Raw genomic sequence first — 21739 nt, forward strand, 5'->3', positions numbered from 1 at the left:
AACAACAATTTGTCGAAGAGTTGCCCCGGGTTTCAAAGCGAAAAACAAGTTTCATCTGGCAGTTTTTCTCCATCCCTCCTGGATCAAAGAAGGTGAATGCTAAATATGCCACCTGCCTCATCTGTGATTACAGATTGTCGAGAGGCACAGATAAGAAATACAGTATGGGCAACTATACGATGCATCGACACATGAGCAGGTGGCATCCCTTAAACTACAGCCGGGCTGAGTTAAGGGATCTTCAAGACAATCCCACGACAACTCCTGTGGCCAGATCGACCTCCACAATGTCTTTGACGGGAAGAGAGGCACAAGAAACTGTGCCAAACATTCAACCCAACTTCCAGCATATGAAGTTAAGTTGTATATACTGTGGTGCTATGCTGTCATATGGCAACATGAGCGTCAACCTGATGAACATGGCGTTCGAAAATCATAAATGCCCTAATGCACCCAAGAAATAATTTTTTTTTTTGCTCCAGTTGAGCCGTTTTCAATGCCTGTTTTTTGTTGTCTCCCCTCCATAAAAAACACAAAAAAAACATAAAACAGTTCTAAAAATACAAAAAAATCAAAAAATGTTCAAAAAAAAAAATAAATAAATAAAACAACAAAAACAAAAAAAACCAGTTCTTTTCAGAACTACCTCCCCTTTCAATCAAAATTGCTAGAATGTTTATCACTCTGGCAAGCTCTATTTCTTTTGGTTCGCTTCAAGTTCGCTGACCGGTTCGCGAACTTTAAGCGAACTAAAAAAATATTTTTTTTAAAAAAAGAAGAGTTAGTATAAGGGAAGTAAACAGAGAATAATGTAAAAAGAAAGACAGCTATAGAGAGTAAATGAGAGATACTGTCAATGACATCATCAGCAGTGCATTGCGGGTATATTCATGCACTTTCCAGCAAATGCTCTTAGCCATGTTATCCACTTCCTATTAAATAACATGGCTAAGAACTGCTCAGGGCCCCATGAGGAACGCTTTCCATTTAAAAAGGGAAAAATAACATCAAAGACACTAAAATGCCTTCTAAATATGACCCCAAACAACCTATGAAGCTCTAACAGAACATATCCTGAAATGTAATTGATTTCAAAATTCGTTTTTAAACACAGCATATAAATCAATTGTATACCTGCATTCATGAAGAAATGACTAAAAATGTCCTTGAGACACATGAAAGTGTTTTCTGCAATTCACTAGCACCATTTTTGGGACACTATTAACATGGCTAGGTAACTCCCATAATCAAAATCTAAATTTGCCAAGCACAAGTGGGAGCGTATTTACAAGACACTTGCCCCATGAGGAACACTTTACATTTTAAAAGGAAAACATAACATCTTAGACACTCAAATACCTTATAAATATGGCTCAAAACAACCTATGAAGCTCTAGCAGTACATATCCAGAAATGAAATTGATTTCTTAAATCGTTTTTAAAAGCAACATCTCTGTTTCAGCTTACATAACAGACCATAAAATGGGCTCCATGTACCACAATAACTTGTGTTACTGCATGCCAGAATGTTACACCAAATATGCAATTACAATTTCTCTATGAAACTAATTCTATTAGTATATCACTAGAGACAAAACCACATTTTAAAAACACAGCTTTCTTCATCATTTTCTCCTTAAATCATACTATTCTCTATCTAAATTAAATAAATCTTTTCTCACCTTAGCAAATATTTTTTGAGTTTTGAAAACAGTCTGAGAAATACACCAAATTGTCTTCAGCAGAAGAAAAAGGATGCACTCCAAAGGCTGCAGCTATTGAAAGCACAGAAATACAGATATTCTTTTCACATATCTCTCATATTAGCCAATCATACCTCTTCCCTCACTTTTTTCAAATCAAAACCCTTCCCCCCTCTGCCCTGTCTGCCTTGTTTCCATAGCAACCACCTCCTGGAAGACCTCTCATGTTTGCAAATTCACACAACAATGTTTCAATTGAACTCTGAACTCTCAGTGCACCTGCGTATCCAGTGCAATCTTTCGTTAAATGTTTCTTCCTTGACCATTCAAATTACATCTTTCAAAGAACACATCCATGCACCCTAACTTTCTGTTTTCAGAAATGGAAATGCACCAATCACTGCTAATGAATCATTAGCATTGTAAATCCACAGTTTTTTTTCTTTAGAAACTCCTACTGTTTCAACTGCCCTTTCATTACCACACTTCATCTGACTGCAGAACAACCTTCTCCCACCATGTTTAAGGTCTGGATTGTTGGACATAGTTACATCCACTGGGCTCAAAGGTATGCTGAGAGCAGAAATTTACCTAACCTCAATTTACAAGATGTGGAAATTAAGTGGTTGGGCCAAAGAGGATTAAAATGTCACCAATTGATACCATTGGTGAAAACCTTTATGCATTTGCCAAAACCTGACCTGTTAATAGTGCACTGTGGAGGTAATGATTTGGGCACTTTGACAGGGGTAGGTCTGGAAATGCTTTTAAAGGACACCTTTGAGCAATTAATGGCACTTTTTCCTCAAACTGCCTTGGTATATTCCAATATATGCCAAAGACAGAAATGGAGGTGGTCCAACCAATTTTGTCCACAAATTGAGAAAGCGAGGAAGCATGTAAACAAATCTGTTTCAGCTTACATGAGAGACCATGGAATGGGCTCTCTGTACAACAATAACTTGCGTTACTACATGCAAGATATCTACAGAGGAGATGGAGTTCACTTCTCAGATGAGGGCAACAGAATTTTCATTCTGAATTTAAGACTGTGCATTGGTACCTACTTATAAGTACCTAAATGTACCATAAACCCAAAAGCTCTTCTCAGAGCTACCCTACATCTGATCACTCACAATTATTATTTTTCTCTAACTTTTTTCACTAATTTTCCACAAAATTTTTTTTTTCCGCACATATAAGCCTCCTCAGCCACGCTGAGAAAACCTAGGGGGTCAAGATAAGTCTACCATGACCCCTTCTACCCATTCTAAACATTATTTGCCCTCCATCTTGTATCTTAATGCGACCGAAACACAAAATGGTGGACTCCCGTGACGCTTAAGGTTCGCTAACCGGGCCGCTTCCCGGAAAGCGGTCCTAAAAAAAGGCGGGAAAGTAATTTACAGAAAAACGACTAGAGACACTCTCACCAAATATAGATTAGCTCATACTACATAACAATCCCTTCCATTCTCACAAATTTCATTGAAATTCCATTTAGCCATTTAGCCTGTAGACCTCTCCAAATACCGTGAGGTAAATTACTTCACAAAACACATCTGAATTGTTGGAATTGACAACCAATGAAAATGTTACTTTCCTTTTCTACTTTTATTACCTGACATTTGATTGGTTATATACCTGTATATATATAAAGGGAGAGAAGGAAACACAGCCATTTTGACTACTACTTGTTGTTGTATATATCATTTAGAATATCACTAATAACATCAACTTGTTTCTAAAGGTAAGTTGTTATTTTTAAAACTGAAGTATATTGTGCACTATAAGTAAATATGGTAAACTTTTTCAGATAGTTATATACTATCCCTCTGTAAGAGTTAGACATTGAGAAAGGCTTCTTTATTATAATTATGGACTGATTTAGGTTTCTGTGGTATAATTATGAATTTACTTAGGCTTCTTCACAGGCACTTTTTAATAGTACTACTTCACGCCTGAAACCATACAGTGCCCATAGATTACTTCTCTGTTATAAACTCACAAGTGCCTGTCTGAACTTAAACCCAACAGTGCCCTATCTCTACTGATATATTTATTTTTTATGCAAATTACAGCAATAAAATGGAAGGTGAGCAGAATGTTTCCTTCGAAATTGTTCTGGAGACCAACACAGAAAAAGTTATTGCGGACAATGATGACTCAGATTTCATGGATGAATCACGGGACCATGAATTAGTTCAATGTGTAGAATCAGTGGATCATTTACTTCATTATGATGACGGTCAAATGTTTGAACTTATGTTCACTGAACAAGAACACATATCAGACAGTGAAATGCTAGACGTTGTATTAAATTTCGAAAAACAATCCGAAAAATAAAATTGTATGTAATATTAAAAAATTGTTTGAGTCTTTAATCATTTTTATATGTAATTCATAAACTAGTTAAATGTTAGAAATGTTATTAAATTTTGAAACACAATCACAACAATAAAAAATTGCTTAAAAAATAAAAAAATTAAAAAATAATCAACAAAACCAACAAATAATTAACATACAGTATTAGAAAAGTCTTTCATTCTTTTATCCATAAAGTTCGCTGCCCAGAACGCTTTCCGATTCGCGAAATTGGCGCTTACCACGCAAAAAAAAAATATATATTCTTTTTTTTTTTGGACCCTCCTAGGCCCTTTTAAAACCTCCACATAAAACCTAGGGGGTCAACGAGGATCTACTATGCCCCCTTATGGTAATTTCCTCCTTTGTTTTGGCCTCCTCTTGTCTCTCGATCCTACCGAGAGACAAGATGGCGGCCGCTCCGGACTGTTTAGAATGTTGACAGACACCGGAGGGCCAATCAGCTTCGCATCGCAAAGTTCCGATACGCGAAAGGTTCGCTAACCGGATCGCTGCCCGGAGCGCTGTTACAGATATATATCTTGATTTAAACGTTAATTTCTCAAAATCCACTGAAGCACATATATTGAGACCTAGCAAAGGCACATCGGGCTAACAGTCCCTACAATTTTGGCAAGTTTCGTGAAAATCCATTCAGCCGTTCGGGCTAAAAGTGAGTCCAACCGCCCTATGGAAAACTCAATGCAAAAAACGCGTTTTGGGACCCCCCTTTTTTCTCAGCCCCCCCATGACGAAACCCCACCAAATTTTCAGGGGCTGCTCAGAAACAAAATGTGCCATTTTCCTGAAAATTTCAGCCAATTCCGTCCACAAACGCAAAAGTTATTAGGCATAGAATTTTCAGAAATCCCATAGGGAAAAAATCCTAACTATATATACCTACTGGCGACCGCCAGTAGGTAATATATATATATATATATATATATATATATATATATATATATATATATATATATATATATATATATATATATATATATATATATATGTGCCAAGGTGTATTGAAGAATGAGTGGGTGTATAAGTGTCTGAATGGAAGAATTAGTAGGTGTGTGACTGACTGTATAAGTGAGTGACTAAATGTGTCTTACTGAATGCATGGGTTAGTGACTAAACTGTGTGAATGTCTGTATCAGTCTGTCAGTTGGAGTGTAAGCAGCTGCATAGGTTGGTGATTAGCTACATGAGGGTCTATATGGGTTATTGAATGGTTGTCTGAGTATCTGTATGGGTGTTTTAGTGTCTGTGTGAGTGGGTGGGGGTGTGTGACTGCATAGATGTGTGAGTGGGTGATTCACTGGGTGTATGGGTTCAAGAATGTATCTGGGCAGGACTGTATGGTGGGTGAGTGTGTGTATGGGTGTGTTAGTGAGTGAATGGATGTCTCAGTGGCACATGTGTGAGTAACTACATATGTGAAAGGCAGTATATGTGAGCATTGGAGTATATAAATGACTGTATGTGAGAATGAGTGATTGTGAGAGTCACTGTATGGATGAGTATGGGCTTGTATCAGTGACTGTATAAGAGAGTAAGTATGTGTTAGTATCTGTATGAATAAGTGTGGTGGCGTGTGTATAACTGTATAGGCGAGTAAATGGGAGTGTGATTGACACTTTGCATGACTGACTAGAGGTGTGTGAGTAACTATGAATGAGTGGCAGTGTGTGAGTGTCTCTAAAGGTGTATGATTGCAAATGATAGTGCTGTATTGGTGAGTGACTGCATGCATGAGTGACTGTATGGGTGAATGAGTGGATGTGTGTGTAGACCTAGGTGGGTATGTAGTAACTGGTATTGGAGTGTCTATGGTTTCAAAAATGGTAGTCTGTGTTTTAGAGTGGGTGTATCAAAGGGTATATTAGGGTGTGAGGAGGTGCATCAGATTATCACGTGAAAGATGTCATTTGAGATGTCATCAGTGCTGCCACTTACCATGTCATGAATGATATAATATGTGATGTCATCTGCAGTGCATTGCGGGGGCACGAGTTATAGTTAGTTTAACTAACTAGAATGGCCGCATTTCTCTGGTTTTGTACAAGCGAAATGTCAAAATAAATATAACGTCCCTAAAACCAGTATTTATCCCTGTAAATTTGTAAGGTTTTTTAAATGCTAATTTGTAACTATAATGTCCCTGAAACCTGTGGATTTTTCAGTGAATTTCAAATGTTTTTTAAATGATAATTTCTAACTATAACGTCCCTGAAACTTGTGATTTTTTCAGTGAATTTCAAGGGTTTTTTAAATGCTAATTTCTAACTCTGCCTACAGAGGTAGGACATGTGCAGAAAGAGGAAGAAAGGTGCAGAAAGAAGCAAGATAAATGAAGAAAGAGGCAACAGAAGTCCAGAAAGACAAAGAAAAGTGCAGAAAGAAGCAAAAGATATGCAGAAAGAACGAACAGAAGTGCAGGAAGAAGCCATTTTGCAGTCTTCCTGTGTCCCCCACATTTTGCTGACTGGTATTTGTGGTAACTGACTCTGGCTAACCAGGCCATATCCAGTGCTATGCTGAAAGACACTTAGAATACAGTGAAAACACCTACATACACTAGGATACTCTATGGGTTAGGGTACCCTTTGATTGGCATTTAAACTACCTCTAACTTAGAGGTGCAGAAAAAGGCAAGAGAAGTGAAGAAAGAAGCAAGCGAAGTGCAGAATGAGGCAAGAGATTTGCTGAAAGAAGTAACAGAGGTGTAGAAAGAAGCAAGAGAAGTGCAGAAAGAAGCAAGTAAGGTGCAAAAGGAAGCAAGAGCTGTGCAGAAAGAACCAACAGAGGAGCAAAAAGAGGCAAGAGGGGTGCAAAAAAAGGTAGGAGGGATGCACAAAGAGGCAAGAGAGGTAGAGAAATAGGCAGGAGGGGTGCAGAAAGAAGGAAGAGAAGTGCAGAAAGAAGTAACCTAGGTGCTGAAAGAGGCACAAAGGGTACAGAAACAGCAAGAAAGGTGTAGAAAGAGGCAACAGAGGCACAGAAAGAGGCAAGAGAGGTACATAAACAGGCAGGAAAGGTGCAGAAAGAGGTAACAGGGGTGCAGGGAGAGGCAATGGAGGTACAGAAAAAGAAAAGAAGTATGCAGAAAGACTCAAGAGATCTGCAGAAAAAAGCAACAGAGGTGCTGGACGAAGCAAGTGAGGTGCAGAAAGGGGCAAGATATCTGTAGAAAAAAGCAGAAGAGGTGCTGAAAGAGGCACTTGAGGTGCTGAAAGCAGCAAGAGAGGTGCAGAAAGAGCAAACAGAAGTGCAGAAAGAAGCATCAAAGGTGCACAAAGAGGCAGGAGGGGGGCAGAAAGAGGAGAGAGAAGTCCGGAAAGAAGCAAAAGAGGTGCTCAAAGAGGCAAGATGGATGCAGAAAGAGGCTAGAGCAGTACAGAAAGAACCAAGAGAAGTGCAGAAAGAAGCAACAGAGGTGCAGAAGGAGGCACAAGGAGTGCAGAAAGAAGGAAGAGAAGTTCAAAAAGAAGCAACAGGTGCTGAAAGAGGCACAAAGGGTGCTGAAAGAGTCAAGAGAAGCACATAAAGAAGCAACAGAGGTACAAAAAGAGGCAAGAGTGGTGCAGAAGGAGGGAAGAAAAGTGTAGAAAAAGGCTAGTGAGTTGCCCAAAGAGGGAAGTTGGGTGCAGAAAGAGGCAAGAGGGGTGCAGAAACATGCAAGAGAACTGCGGAAAGAGGCAAGAGAATTTCTTAAAGAAGCAATCAAGGTGTAGAAAGAGGAAAGAAAAGTGCAGAAAGAGGCAAGTGAGATGCAGAAACAGGCAACGAAGGTACAGAAAGGGGGAATACGAGTGTAGAAAGAGACAATAAAGGAGCAGAAAGAAGCAATAGAGGTGCAGAAAGAAGCCTGGAAAGTGCAGAATGAAGCAGCAGGTGTGCAGAAAGAGGGAAGATAACAACAGAAAGAAGCAACAGAGGTGCAGACAGAGGCAGGAGAGGTGCAGAGAGAGGGAAGAGAGGTGTCGAAAGAGGCAAGAGGGGTGCTGAAATTTGCATGAGAGGTACAGAAAGAAGCAAGAGCAGTGCAAAGGAACCAACAGAGGTGAAAAAAAGAGGCGAGTGAGGTGCAGAATGGGCAAGAGAACTGCAGAAAGAGGCAAGAGAGAGATGCAGAAACAGGCAAAAGAGATACAGAAAGAGGGAACAGGAGGGCAGACGGAGGCAAGAGAGGTGGAGAAAGAGGAAAGAGGGCTGCAGAAAAAGGCAAGAGGGATGCAGAAATTTGGAACAGAGGTGCAGAAAGAAGCCAGAGCAGTGCGAAAAGAACCAACAGAGATGCAGAAAGAGGCAAGAGTATAGAAAGAGACAAGTAAAGTACAAAATGAAGGAAAAGAGGTGCAGAAAGAACCAACAGAGATGGAAAAATTGACAAGAGGGGTGCAGAAAGGGGCAGGAGAGATGCACAAAGAGGCAAGAGGGGTACAGAAAGAGGCAGGAGGTGCATAGAAAGAGGCAGAGAACTACTGAAAGCAGAAACAGAGGTGCTTAAAGAGGAACAAAGGGTGCAGAAATAGACAAGATAGGTGAAGAAAGAAGGAACAGAGGTACAGAAAGAGGCAAGGACTGTCCAGAAAGAAGGAAGAGAGGTGTAGAAAGGGCAAGAGAGTTGCACAAAGAGGGAAGAGGGGTGCAGAAACAGGCAAAAGTGACACAGAAAGACGCAAGTGAGTTACAGAAAGAGGCACTTGAAGTACAGAAAGAGGCAAGAGAACTGCAGAAGAAGGCAATAGAAGTGCAGAAAGAGGCAAGTGAGATGCAGAAAGAAGCAAAATAGGTGCAGAGAGAAGTAACAGAAATGCAGAAAGAGGGAAGAGGGATAGAGAGAGAGAGGCAAAAGGGGTGCAGAAAGAAGCAAGACAGGTGCAGAAAGAAACAAAAGCTGTGCAGAAAAAAGGGACAGAGGTACAGAAAGAGGCAAAAAGGGTGCAGAAAGATGTAAGAGGGATACAGAAAGAATCAAATGAGGTACAGAAAGAGGCAACAGACGTGCAGAAAGAGGGAAGAGCGGTGCAGAAAGTAGAAGAGATTTGCAGAAAGAGGAAAGAGAAGTGCAGAAAAAGAAAGAAATGTGCAGAAAGAAGCAACAGAAATGCAAAAAGGGGCTAGAGAGGCGCAGAGGGAAGCAAGAGTAGCTTGCACACCATTAGTACCAGTTTAACACCCACATTTAGGAATAAGTAACAAGTGACCATTCTAGGTTTGCAAAGAGCCTTCCACCACACTAACACTTGTTGCTGCATTTTTGGTAACGTTTGAGCCAGAAACAGAGCTTTTTTGCACAAATCTGCAGATTAGGGAGCAGATGATGAATTATGTGGCAAATGCAGAAAATGTATAATTGTGCCAAAGTCGGTGCAGCCAAACAGTCACTTAATTCCAGTGGCCCTGCTCATACCTCTGACTAGTTCCACAAGTGCTCCTAAGTGAATCCTTTTTTTTTTGTCTCACTGAGTTCTTAGTTGAGCTTCTATGGAAACGAGGAAGTCTAAACCTGAGGTTACCACTCCACAACACAGAATACCATACCACACAATTTCTCTCCATAACACATAATCCCACTCTACATAATTCCTATACACTAAATACCACATACTTTCTATCCACATAAGTTCACTGCACAACATATCACATAATTCCACTACACACAACGTACATCTCTCCACTCCCAAAAACATTAGTAAAAAACTTTTGCATTTACAATGTCAATAGCTCTAATTCTCACAAATGCAAAACCTATTACATTGCAAATACTTCTTTTCCCAGTAGTCTTGTTTGTAGAGTGGTGGAGAAAGGGTGCTGGGCCTCCGACCACCACTCAGGAATTCTGCTGTGCAGGACTTACAGGCGGTATCAGGAGGGCTTCTTGGCCCCCAAAGTCCCTCAGGAGTAAATTAGACTTCCTCCCACATCCCGTAGTCTGTCAGGAGACGCGTTTGCAGAGTGGTGGAGAAAGGGGGACATGGCCTCAGAAGATGTCTTAGCAATTCCACTGTGTAGGACTTACTGGAGGTAACAAGAGAGGAAGTTTGTCTCCAAGTCTTTTCATCGACCCACAGGGGGGCTCATCATACACCCTCACCCAGCTCCACTTCCTTGAGAACAAAGAAAACAATTGCAAGGCCAGGGATAAGGCAGTCATAATATCCAGATGCTCGACCTTCCATCTCTTTCAAGACCTAGCACCAATCCCTCTCAAAAAAGGAAATTTCTTCAATCCACTCACCACACAGAAGACCCGATTGGCACTTGGAGTGGCACACATTCACTTCACCATCCAGATCACAAGATGCCAGACCTAAATCCTCCAACACTGACAAAGCAGACATAGTAGCCCATCTACAAAACATAAACTTGGCCCCACTCCTGAGATCATAACAGGCCCAGTTGGACCACACCCTAACGGATCCATAACTAAATCGTCCCTACGATGGCAACGCCTGCCCGAGTAGGCCATTAGAGAGACCGAGCTATGGACATGAATCTCCAAACACAAACTGTCTCTGTTATGCTATAGCTCCACATCTCCCCACTCCCTATCCTCCAATACTCTCCCGGGACTTTCTCTGTAGGGTGCGAATGAGACATCACACATACAACACTATTAGTGTGGTCGTTTGTGAACCGTTTGCTGAACATTCCAATATGTTCTGTTCATTCTTCTAGCTCTATTATCCCAGGGAAAACACCAACCGGAGGGGACATTGGCCGTAAAAAATATGGACCACCCATGTAGCTACTTATGTGCCCTGAACACAGTAGATAGGGCACCCTCACTCCCTTAAACTCCTTTCCTTATACATCAGGGGGCTTAACTCCCTCAAGAATCAAACCCAAGTTTGGAGATACCTTACACAACACAACCCTGGCATAATCTTCCTGCAGGAAACCCCCCTCCTGCTTAAGGACACACCCTTCATGCACCACTCAAGATACCGCTGTCAATTTCTGGTCTCCTCTATGGGGAAAACAGCAGGGGTTTGCTATACTCTGCAAAGCACACGTAGATAAATTGCAACTTACAGCATACAAAGACAGGGAAGGTTGCTTCCTCAAACTCCACCTATCAAGGGCAGGTACCCTTCTCACACCCTTCAACATGTACACCCCAATGCTATGCAGGGTGCTTTCTTATGTACCCTCTTCATACCCCATTTGAAGGAAGCTAAAACTAAAACAGACATAACAGCCAGGGTTGACCTCAACTTGGTTTAGGAGGCAACCCTGGACAGAAGCCAGAATTCTTACCAGGGAATTGGGATGATGGTGGTTATTCTTAGAAGAAAAATCACCAAACTATGATGATGCTTGGCAGTATCTCCATCCGGGCATTAGGGATTATTCCTATAATGCCTGCATCTATAACTCACATTGCCGGATCAACTACTTTCTCATTTCTCATTTATTATTAGGAAATATGGGCTTAATGGAGATGTTGGATATCTCCATGTCAGAGCATGCTCACATGGAGATATCCTGGTCAAGAGGCCATACCCTCCCCATCCCAGGGACAGGTACAAAGGTGCCTAAAGCCAAATATCTTGTGGGGCCCTGTAAACAGGGAAACTGTGGCAATGACTTAAAGGGTACTTCACCACGACCACCAACCCCTACACCTCCCCACAACAATACCCTAAAGTAACAAATAGGAGGACCCTCATCAGCTTGAAATCAACAGGGATAGAAAATCCTGATTGTTTGAAAACATCTACCAGCTGAAGCATAAGCATTAGAATGCCATAATTATCAGAATCCTCTAGGGCAATACATAGGAAGATAGCTACCTTGTGTGGCATCTCAGAGTGCAGAAGACACACCAGTTTGAGCACCCACAACTATACTTAAAACAGTGCTTTTTGCAACAGGCAGACAAGGTGGGAACCCTCCTAGCACACACTACACACTCAGCAACAGAAGGCACACACAGTCCATATTGAGGGATGGATCCACATCTGGGTGACCAGGGAACTGGAGAAGCAAAGAGCATTCCAAGAGATTTATTCAAAACCTGTACAAGCCGGCAACCAAGATCCCCCAAAGCATATAAGCATAACTGTCATCATGTGACTCAGCACCTTTACATCCCACACATTGAGACCTTCTAGAAGCCCCAAATAGACCCGGCCAAGATACAGGAAGCCCTTCGGGTGCTTCCAACTGGGAAAACCTCAGAGCTTGATGTCCTCCTCATCACATTCTATGACCTGTTTCTAACACTACTCGCTCTTCAACTCCTGTATGCCTGCCACAAGCTTAACTCCCACACTGCAAGTCCGAGCTGGTACTCTTCCCAAAGCCTGGGAAGTGCCCCAGCTCTTACTATCCCATAGAGCTGTTAAACTTAGATACCAAGCTTTACACTAAAATCCTAGGTCACCGACTTGAATTCTGACTATCCAAAGTAATTTACCCCGACCAAGAGGGCTTTATCCACAACCACCAGGGTGCAGACATCATCAGACACCTGGCAAACTTCACAGAAAAAGCATACACGTACAATTACCCCTCCTTGCTCCTCTCCTTGGACGCAGAGAAGGGTCTGGAATGGGTTGGCTGGTGCCTTCTTGATTGCAGTCTTGCGTAAGCTTCAGTGGCGGCTCGCCGATGGAGTACTGTGGGGCGATGGGGCAGGGTAGGGGCAGGGTTGGGGGGTAGGGGAGTCCGACATATAATGGACAGGTGTAAGGTAAGTAAATAAATAAATAAAACTATTTACCTTGCGCTCGCTGCAGTGCTGAGTTGGTGATGCAGCGCGTGCAAGGTAAATTGTTTTATTTATTTAATTACTTACCTTACTCCTGTCCGTCGTATGTCGGACTCCACTACCACCCCACCCTGTCCCTCCTCCATCCCGCTCACCTCCCCGCAACACTCCCTAGACGAGCTGCCACTGCTAAACTCTCACTAAATGATTAACAGGATCATGGTATCCTACTCAACCCCTTCAGCCTATGTTTGCCTTAACGACCGGCGCTTCCCCCGCTTTCAGGTTGGAATAGGGCACATGGCAAGGTTGCACACTTTCCTCTGTCCTTTTTGTCCTAGTGGTCGAGCCTCTGGCTAGTCAGATTAGGAAAGCACCAGGATTATCTAGGATCCCCGTTGGAGGGGGCATTCATAAATTAAATTTGTGGACAACCTCCTCTTTACACAGACTAATCTCATGGACTCCCTTTCAGCAGTGGTTCATGCGTTACACAGCTTTGAGATTGTCTTCAGATTTAAAATCAACAAAGAGAAATCCAATGCCCTTCAAACTCAACATCCCAATAGACCTACTTCCCCACTCCAATACCCTAGCCACATTCCAATGGGCACCTAAATCCATTCAATAGCTCGATCTTGTCATGACCCCTGCCATGAGGACTGAATCAAATCCAAATGGCCAGCCATATGACGGAACATTCTGACAACCGGATATAGAAACCCCTCTACATCTCCTGACTGGCGCATAGCAATATGATCAAAATGTCCTGACTAGGGTACTTTACCTGTTTCAATCCCTCCCAACCCCAATAACTGAAGCAGACATCCACACAATCCAAAGCAAACTATGCACCTTTAGCTGGGAGAGAAAAAGACCACACATCTCTAACATGCTACTACTACTCCCGTCCTCGAGGGGGGATTGACCTGCCCCAACCTGATGGAGCATGGGTAATTAGCTTGCCCCAAATTGATAAAGCACTGTTTGGGCAGCACACTTCCCATATGTATTGGAATGGGTAGTTTGAATGTCATGACTACATAAGGCCCATGCAGTGGCCTGCAGTTTGCTAGCTTGGCTGCCAAAACAATACCGGCCTAAGATTGCAGACATAGCCATGCCTACCCAAACTGTACTTGAGGTTTGGGACCACATGGCCACCAAGAAATGCTTTACACATTTTCCTTCACCTAACACCCCCTTATGGCAACCCAGGCTTCTCCCTGGCCCTTTACCCTAGTGCATTTGGGGCCTGGTCTGGACTCTAGGACACTAAGGGGCCTATTTCAAGGCCTCCTCAACAAATCCTTTGAATAATGCAAACATGACTTCCAGATACCAGAAAACTGCACACCTCTTATATAGTCAGTTGCAGCCCTGGGTCCTCCATGTCACAAACTTGCATGCAGCAACAAAATCCCTCACCCCATTTGAGAGGTTAGTCCAGTCCTTCAAAGGCATCAAAAGACTTATTTTGTGCAATCACGCCACAATACAGGATTCCAAACTTTGCACCTTACATTCATACCGGACACGCTGGGAAGATGATCTGGGCCAAACTTTTACAGACAAACAGTGGGACGAGCTCTGGAGGGAAATCCTTAAAACCTACAGAAACATCCTCAAACAGGATTCCACTCTGAAAGAAATGTTCCAATGGTACTTGACACCTGGTACATTCCTAGACATCTGGGTGTCCTCCTCTGTGATTTAAACATCTAGGAAAGAAACCTCAGGCATATTAAAGGGTTCCTTAAAGAGCCCTCCCAGTAGACCCCACCACCCTGGTCCTGGACATGACACCTCCCACACTTGAGGATATGATGGGCACCTATCAAGCCATAATGTGCTACATGACAGGGATGGCAAAAAAAAAACTCCTTGTATTATACTAGAAAATACCAAACCACCCCTTCCATTGACATCAGGGTTTCGAAACTATGCCAGATCCTCCCACAATCACTCCCAAACAGAAAACAGATTTCCCTACCTCTGGCAACCATTTAAGGCTTACCTCTCCAAACTGCAATTCCTAGGCCTTCAACCTCCTTGTCTAAGGGTACTGCACATTTTTTGACTAAACACCTGGGGCCTCATTTATGAGGCCTTGCGTCAGTTTTGTGCTGCGGATGCGTCACTTTTTGTGACGCATCTGCAGCGTAAAACATGCGCCTTGTTGCGCCATATTTAAAAAGTGACGCATCTAGATAGATGCGTTATTTTTTAAACCCCTGCGCCACATTATACCTGCGTCAGGTATAATGTATGCAGAGGGGGCGTTACCCCGCAAAAAGCCTCGTAATAGTGACGCAGTGAAATCTATGAGATTTCACTGCGTCACTTTTAGGATGCTGTTGCGTCAAAATCTTGCGCCTGCCTCACAGCAGGCGTAAGACTGACGCAAGCCCTTTCACATGGGGCTTTCCCCATGTGAAAGGACGCATTGCTGGAGATGCGTCACTTTTGTGACACACTCCAGCAATGCGTCACTTTTGCGCTTACAGATGCATCAGAAATACTGACGTATCTGTAAGTCCTTGCGACATGATGCGTCATACATTAAATATGACGCATCATTGGTGTCGCAAGGAGTGCGCAGTGAAAAGTGACGCATCGCTGTTTTCACGCAGCGATGCGTCACTTTTCATAAATGAGGCCCCAGATGAGCTTCCTCCATTGAAAAGCAACACCATCCCCCGGTACATCAGGGACTGTTCTAGTTACATCTTTCTTGCTTCCAACCTTACACAGAGGAGGGTTGGCTTCCCTCCATTACTGAAATCTGATGCAAGCCCACCTGACTGTGACCAACCCCACTACCATTTTACTTTTTCTACAAAGTCATGTTGTACTATGAGCATGTATGGTGCTTGGCAAACACAAGTAGATGATGGGCGGAGCACTGAAACTTTTCAGACAATCACCCTCAGTCACAGATCTGGGTTGAATTCATCATCATTCATTTCTAAAACCAATAATAATATTCCTACAAAAATACATTAGGTTCAACTTCACATAATTCAGAGCATAGTTTATAGTATTTTTCAGAAATATATAGTTGTCATGACAAGAAATCTATACAGGCCTTTTCTTAGTTGAAAGATAATCGCATGTGCCTCAGAGGAATGCCGTTAAAATGAGAAAATGGTGGGCAAGCTGTGAGAAGTAATAGTGCATGACACATTAGTACTGAAAAGCTTGAAGCAAGCATAAATACAAAAGTCCAAGCATTACTTATAATGCTAGGTGATCAAATCATACACAGAGCTCCACCTTCAACTTCAGATTTCTCTGCTTGCAACATTTAATAGAACCTTTTCCTGCGGCCACCTCAGAGCTTACTCAGCAAGCGGTCATATTATGCCACACCGCCCAAATGTCAATGATTTTCTGGTCATGATTATAATCATACGCAGTTTGTCTGAGCCTCTGCTTTATATTTAAAGATTCTAAAATATAGAGGTGGTTGTTTTGAGGTGGTGGTGCTTTTACCATTAGGACTGCTAAATGACTACACTTTCTAAATGGTACATTGCAAGACTTGCAAGTCTTCAAATAACACACTCCTTTTTCAAAACCTTTGGTTACACATTAGTTTGAGTTTCATAAAGGTGAAGACTGCAGCATGTTTCTTATTTAATGTATCTATATTGTTTGTACTGCAATTCTAAAATCCAGGCAAAAATTGAGTTAAAATTAAGAAATGCATAAGTATGTAAAGCATCTGTTATTAAATATAATAAAACAGTGTACAAGTTTGTTGCAATGTGCCTATTGAAGACTATAGACATGGCAATAAAATATAATGAAGTTACTGATCTCAGTCAAATATGTTTATTTTGTATTTTGTCTAACATGTTCAAAAAATGCAAAAACATAACAACATAATTATTAACATTGTAGTTCATAAAACTCATATCCAAATGTCATTTTAAAAACAAAGAAGCAGATTTAAGTAAATGCCGGCAAACTCTCCTCGTGAAAAAGAAATTATGCAATATGGTGAAGGTATTCTGTGTGGAAGTGTGAGATTTCCACAATCTCAAGGTTGCCCTCCCCATTATTCCATCAAAGTTGTAATAGCCATTCTTTCCCCAGGCATATTGTATACAGGACAGAGTACAACAAATGAATCTCTATTTCAGCACAATCACAGAAGTTAAAAACAATCACCAGGCTTAGATAAACTATGTCTTCATGACCAGGACTGTAAGAGGGCCGGTTCCCCCTGAGTCTTACACCTTTCTGTAATTAAAAAGTGACTTTGAAGCACATCTCCATTATGCACTATATTGCTCCAGACTCACTACAACTGGGGTATGCAACCCTTTGCATGTGGACAAGACACAGCCCTTTCTGGAGTAAGTGATGATGTGTCCAACTTCAGTCTACCGTTCTGTCAGGATGCCTATTAGGTCACACCCAAGCTCCTAATGTTTGTGGGTGTCAAGGAAGAATACACAAAGAATACACAAAGCTCAGCTGTCACCCACTCCAGACGTGCTCAGAGACACAATGCAGGCACCAAATGGCCATGGCAAGAAAATGCCCAGTTTCTAAAAGTGGAGCTTTCATAATTGTCATTATTGTCATTTAAAATCCAACCTCACCATAAGTCAGGATTTTAAATTAGGATTCCAGGCATTTGGAAATTACGCGTATAAAATATAATAGGTTAATCTCAATATTCGTGTGCGTGGTCCCTGGAGGTTGTTTTTTTCTATCATAGGCACAACCGTCTAAGTGATGTACTATCTCTAATCTCACATCCTTGGTGGTAGTGGAGGATCTGTGCACACATGCCACTGCTTGCAGTGGCAGGCCGAAGGTCCATGTGTTAAGGTACCACTGTAAACATATGAATCAAGGTTAAGCGAGATCTTGGGAACGGTGGGTTGGTGACCTTCCTAGATCACACAGTATAAAATCTACACCTGAACATGTGGCAGTACTTATCCTCACCCAACTCCCATGCCCACCCGGCCACTCGTAGCAAACACTGTGCACTGCTGATTGGAAGAGAACTCACCTGTGCTCCAGATAACCAGCAACGTCTTCCGGTAGTGCTCCTGGTTCCCTTCTTACTCTTCAGACTCACAATGGCAGGGCCCTCGCTGAATGGACCTCTCTTTTGGAACCTGCAGAATGACACAAAAGAAAGAGATCAACACAACATTACTCTAAGGTACTGACATTCGCTCGCAACATGGCACTTTTAACATTTCTAAGCAAACACTGGCCGATGCATTTAACCTGATAAATGACCTCAGCACGTTCATCAACGCGACTAACCCAAAAATGCCACAGCATGATTAACCATGCATTTAACTCTTAAAACAACCTGTTACACAGCTACATACTGTCCAAAACAAACTCAAAATGTCCACAGTGCTGCAGCGCCTTGAATTTTGCTACAGGACCTAAATCCATACCAGTTTGCCTCATTGGTTGGTAAAGACTTAGGCAACATTTCTTACTAACTTGATCGGAGTGGGCTGCTCGGAGTGGTGCAACCAGATCTGCAGTTACTTCTATGACTCCTTATAATTTTAGTTTGTGTGGTTATGTTTTCATATTGATTGAACTCTAAATATTACCCCCCTCAAAGGAGTGGTTAGTTTTGAGTATCTGGGCATTAAATTGTCCGAAGGAATGGCCTGGAAACAGCATTTAAATAACTCAAGTTTCTACAGATAACCAGGGGCCTCATTTATGAGAAATGACGCATCGCTGCGTGAAAGCAGCAATGCATCACTTCTCAGTGTGCACTCCTTGCGACATTCCTGATGCGTCGTATTTAATGTATGACGAATCATGTCGCAAGGAGTTACAGATACGTCCGTATTTCTGACGTATCTGTAAGCGCAAAAGTGACGCATTGCTGGAGTGTGTCACAAAAGTGACGCAACTCTAGTAATGCATCCTTTCACATGGGGCAAGCCCCATGTGAAAGGGCCTGCGTCAGTCTTACGCCTGCTGTGAGGCAGGCACAAGATTTTGACGCAATGGTGTCCTAAAAGTGATGCAGTGAAATCTCATAGATTTCACTACGTCACTTCTACGACCCTTCCTTGCGTCAATACGCACCCTTGCATACATTATACCTGTCGCAGGTATAATGTGGCGCAGGGGTTTACAAAGTGAAGCATCTACCTAGATGCGTCACTTTGTAAATATGGCGCAAAAAGGTGAATTTTTTACGCCACTGGTGCGTCACAAAAAGTGATGCACCGGCGGCGTAAAAGTGCCGCACAGCCTCATAAATGAGGCCCCAGGGAACCTTGGACCCCGGTTGATGTGTACATTTTGGAAAAAACTCTGTACATCACTAGACATTGAAGTAGCCTAATTGTCTGCCTATCATCCCCAAACTGATAGACAGAGATAGTGGATTAACCAAATGTTGGGATAAATTGTTTGCTGTCTGCTAGCATTTCTGACTAGTCAATGGGAGGAGGTGCTCCCCTTAGCCAAATTTGTGTACTATAAAGGTACACATACTGCTACAAGGATGTCACCCATATATTTCATGTCTGGACATCATCCACTATTTCTTCCCACATTTAACACTTGTTCCCTATCCATGCTACCTTCTGATACACAGAGGTTACAAGAGCTACAATCAATTCAGAAAAGGCAAGGTAGTGTCTTACTAAAATCAAAATATCAGTGAAAGCACAAAGTGATAAACATCAGTACAAGAGTGGAGATCTGGTTTGGCTCTTTACTCACTATTTGAAATTAGAGAGTCCTCACAAATTACAACCATGCTTTATTGGACCAATCTCTAATGCTGAAATGCAAAATCCAATGTAATTCAAGTTACTCTTTCCAGCTGAATATGCTATTGATTCAATATTCCATTTATCACTCTTGAAACCTCTTCACCAAGGGTCTAGAACTGACATCCCACCTCACCCACTTCCTGTTCAGGATCATTTAGAGTATGAAATTCAACGTATCTTGGACTCCAAACACATTCAAGGCTGCTTGCATTACTTAATTGATTGGAAAGGATAGTATCCCTCTGAATGCTCTAGGGAGCCAGCTTCTTTTGTCCACGCTGCCCATTTGGGGCAACATTTTCATACTCTCTACCCTAGGAAACCATGCCCAGATAGACATCCTTTGGGGGAGAGACTGTTATGGTCCCAGCCGTAGCCCAGCCTCATGTTTCCCAGCTACATTTCATGATTTTCAACCTCATGTTTCCCAGCCCCATGATTCCTGACCCAATGCTTCAAAGCCACTATCTCACATAATAATTCTCATGCAAGGCACCCGGGCATTGCTTTTTCCATCATAGGCACAGCCATTTTACTGACACACTGTCTGTGTTCCCATATCCATGGTGGTAGTGGTGGAACTGTGTGCACATGTCCCTGGTGGAAACAGTAGACCATAGTTCCATGTGTTTAGGTATCACTGTAAACATGTGCACTGAGATCCTGTGAGGTCGCAGGAATGCACGTGGGTTGATGGCCATCTGAGACCCTGCGGTATAAAAAAACACTCACGACCACAAGGTGGTGCTTAGAGTCCCTTGGAAGAGAACTCGCCTGTGCTCCGGATCTCCAGTCATGTGTTTGGTGGCACTCCTGGTCCCCTGCTTTTTCTTCAGATTTGCGAGAGCACGGCCATCACCAAATTGGCTTTTCTTTTGGAGCCTGCAGAAGGACACCAAAGACAGAGACACATTACTCTGAGGTAGTGATACGCACTCTCAGCACAGCAGTTTTAACAAATTCTAAGCAAAAACTGGCCAGAGCATTTAATCCGATTATCACATTCATCAGCATGACTAACCCAAAAAGGCCACAGCATGATAACCCGATATTTAACTCTTTAAAAAAACAGTTGCACAACCACAAACTCTCCATAACAAACTCTAAAAGCCTACAGTGCTGCGATGCAACCTAAATTCATACAACTTTGCATCATCAGTTGGTAAAGACTTAAGCAGAAATGCTTACAAACTTGATCAGAGTGGGGTGATCACTATTTTGCAACTCCGTTAGCGGTTATCTTAATCACGCCTTGTACTTTTAGTTTATTTGGTTATGTTTCCCTTTTGATTGTACCACATGTCCAAATGTTTGAGTAAGTTAGAAGTGAAGGTTTTAATCTTACACTAATTGTTCGTATCATTTGCAGGTTATCGTGAACCAGCAAAACAACATTCCCAGTGATGGAAACCATCTAAAACTAGAGGAGGAATCCAGGAAGCAGGGCTTACTCACTCCTAACTCCCAACCCTCCTTCCCATCGGGTACTATCACCAGTTCAGTGTTCCACCCGCTGCCACTGAGGTCAGTTCTAGGAAGGATAGGAGATGCAGCATTGCCCCATAGGATGTTCAGGTGAGTGGTTCCTTTGAAAACCAACTCAAGGGTTGCACCAGGCTCAGGATCCTAATGCTCACTACTCAGGAGACCATTCTCTCAGTAGATCAGGTGTTTACCAGAGGTGTCACCAGCTACCTGGGCCTTAGCCTGCTGACATAGACCCACAAGAGTAGGGCATTCTCTCTGCACCTTGCAGAACTCCTCCCAGGTAGGACCCCTTTCCTGCTGCCAACTGACCAGCTCAGGCAAGTTCCCCATTTTGCTCACATTCTCTCCTGTATTTTCCAGGATGTCCCCCTCAAGGTCAGCCTGCTCCCAGAATGTGGGAGTCTCAGGACTGTGTTTCTCATGCCTTTTGCCCCTCATCTTCTTGGTAGGTACCTGGTCATTCTTCCAGGCTTCAAGTCCTCCAGACTACCCTCTCGGGCTGCCAAGGACCGTGTGGGCAGGCACACCCACGTAGGCAAACCATAAGTCTTCAGGTGGGACATGAGCTTCAACTCCTTTCAGGTGGTATGCTCCAGATCATTTCTAAGCAGACAATCCACAGGCATAGATAGACTCACTGCTATCCTCAAGGTACCTGAGACTCCCACATCCAA

The sequence above is a fragment of the Lissotriton vulgaris genome, chromosome 5 (genome assembly GCF_964263255.1).
Source record: "Lissotriton vulgaris chromosome 5, aLisVul1.2, whole genome shotgun sequence".
In the NCBI taxonomy this organism is placed as follows: domain Eukaryota; kingdom Metazoa; phylum Chordata; class Amphibia; order Caudata; family Salamandridae; genus Lissotriton; species Lissotriton vulgaris.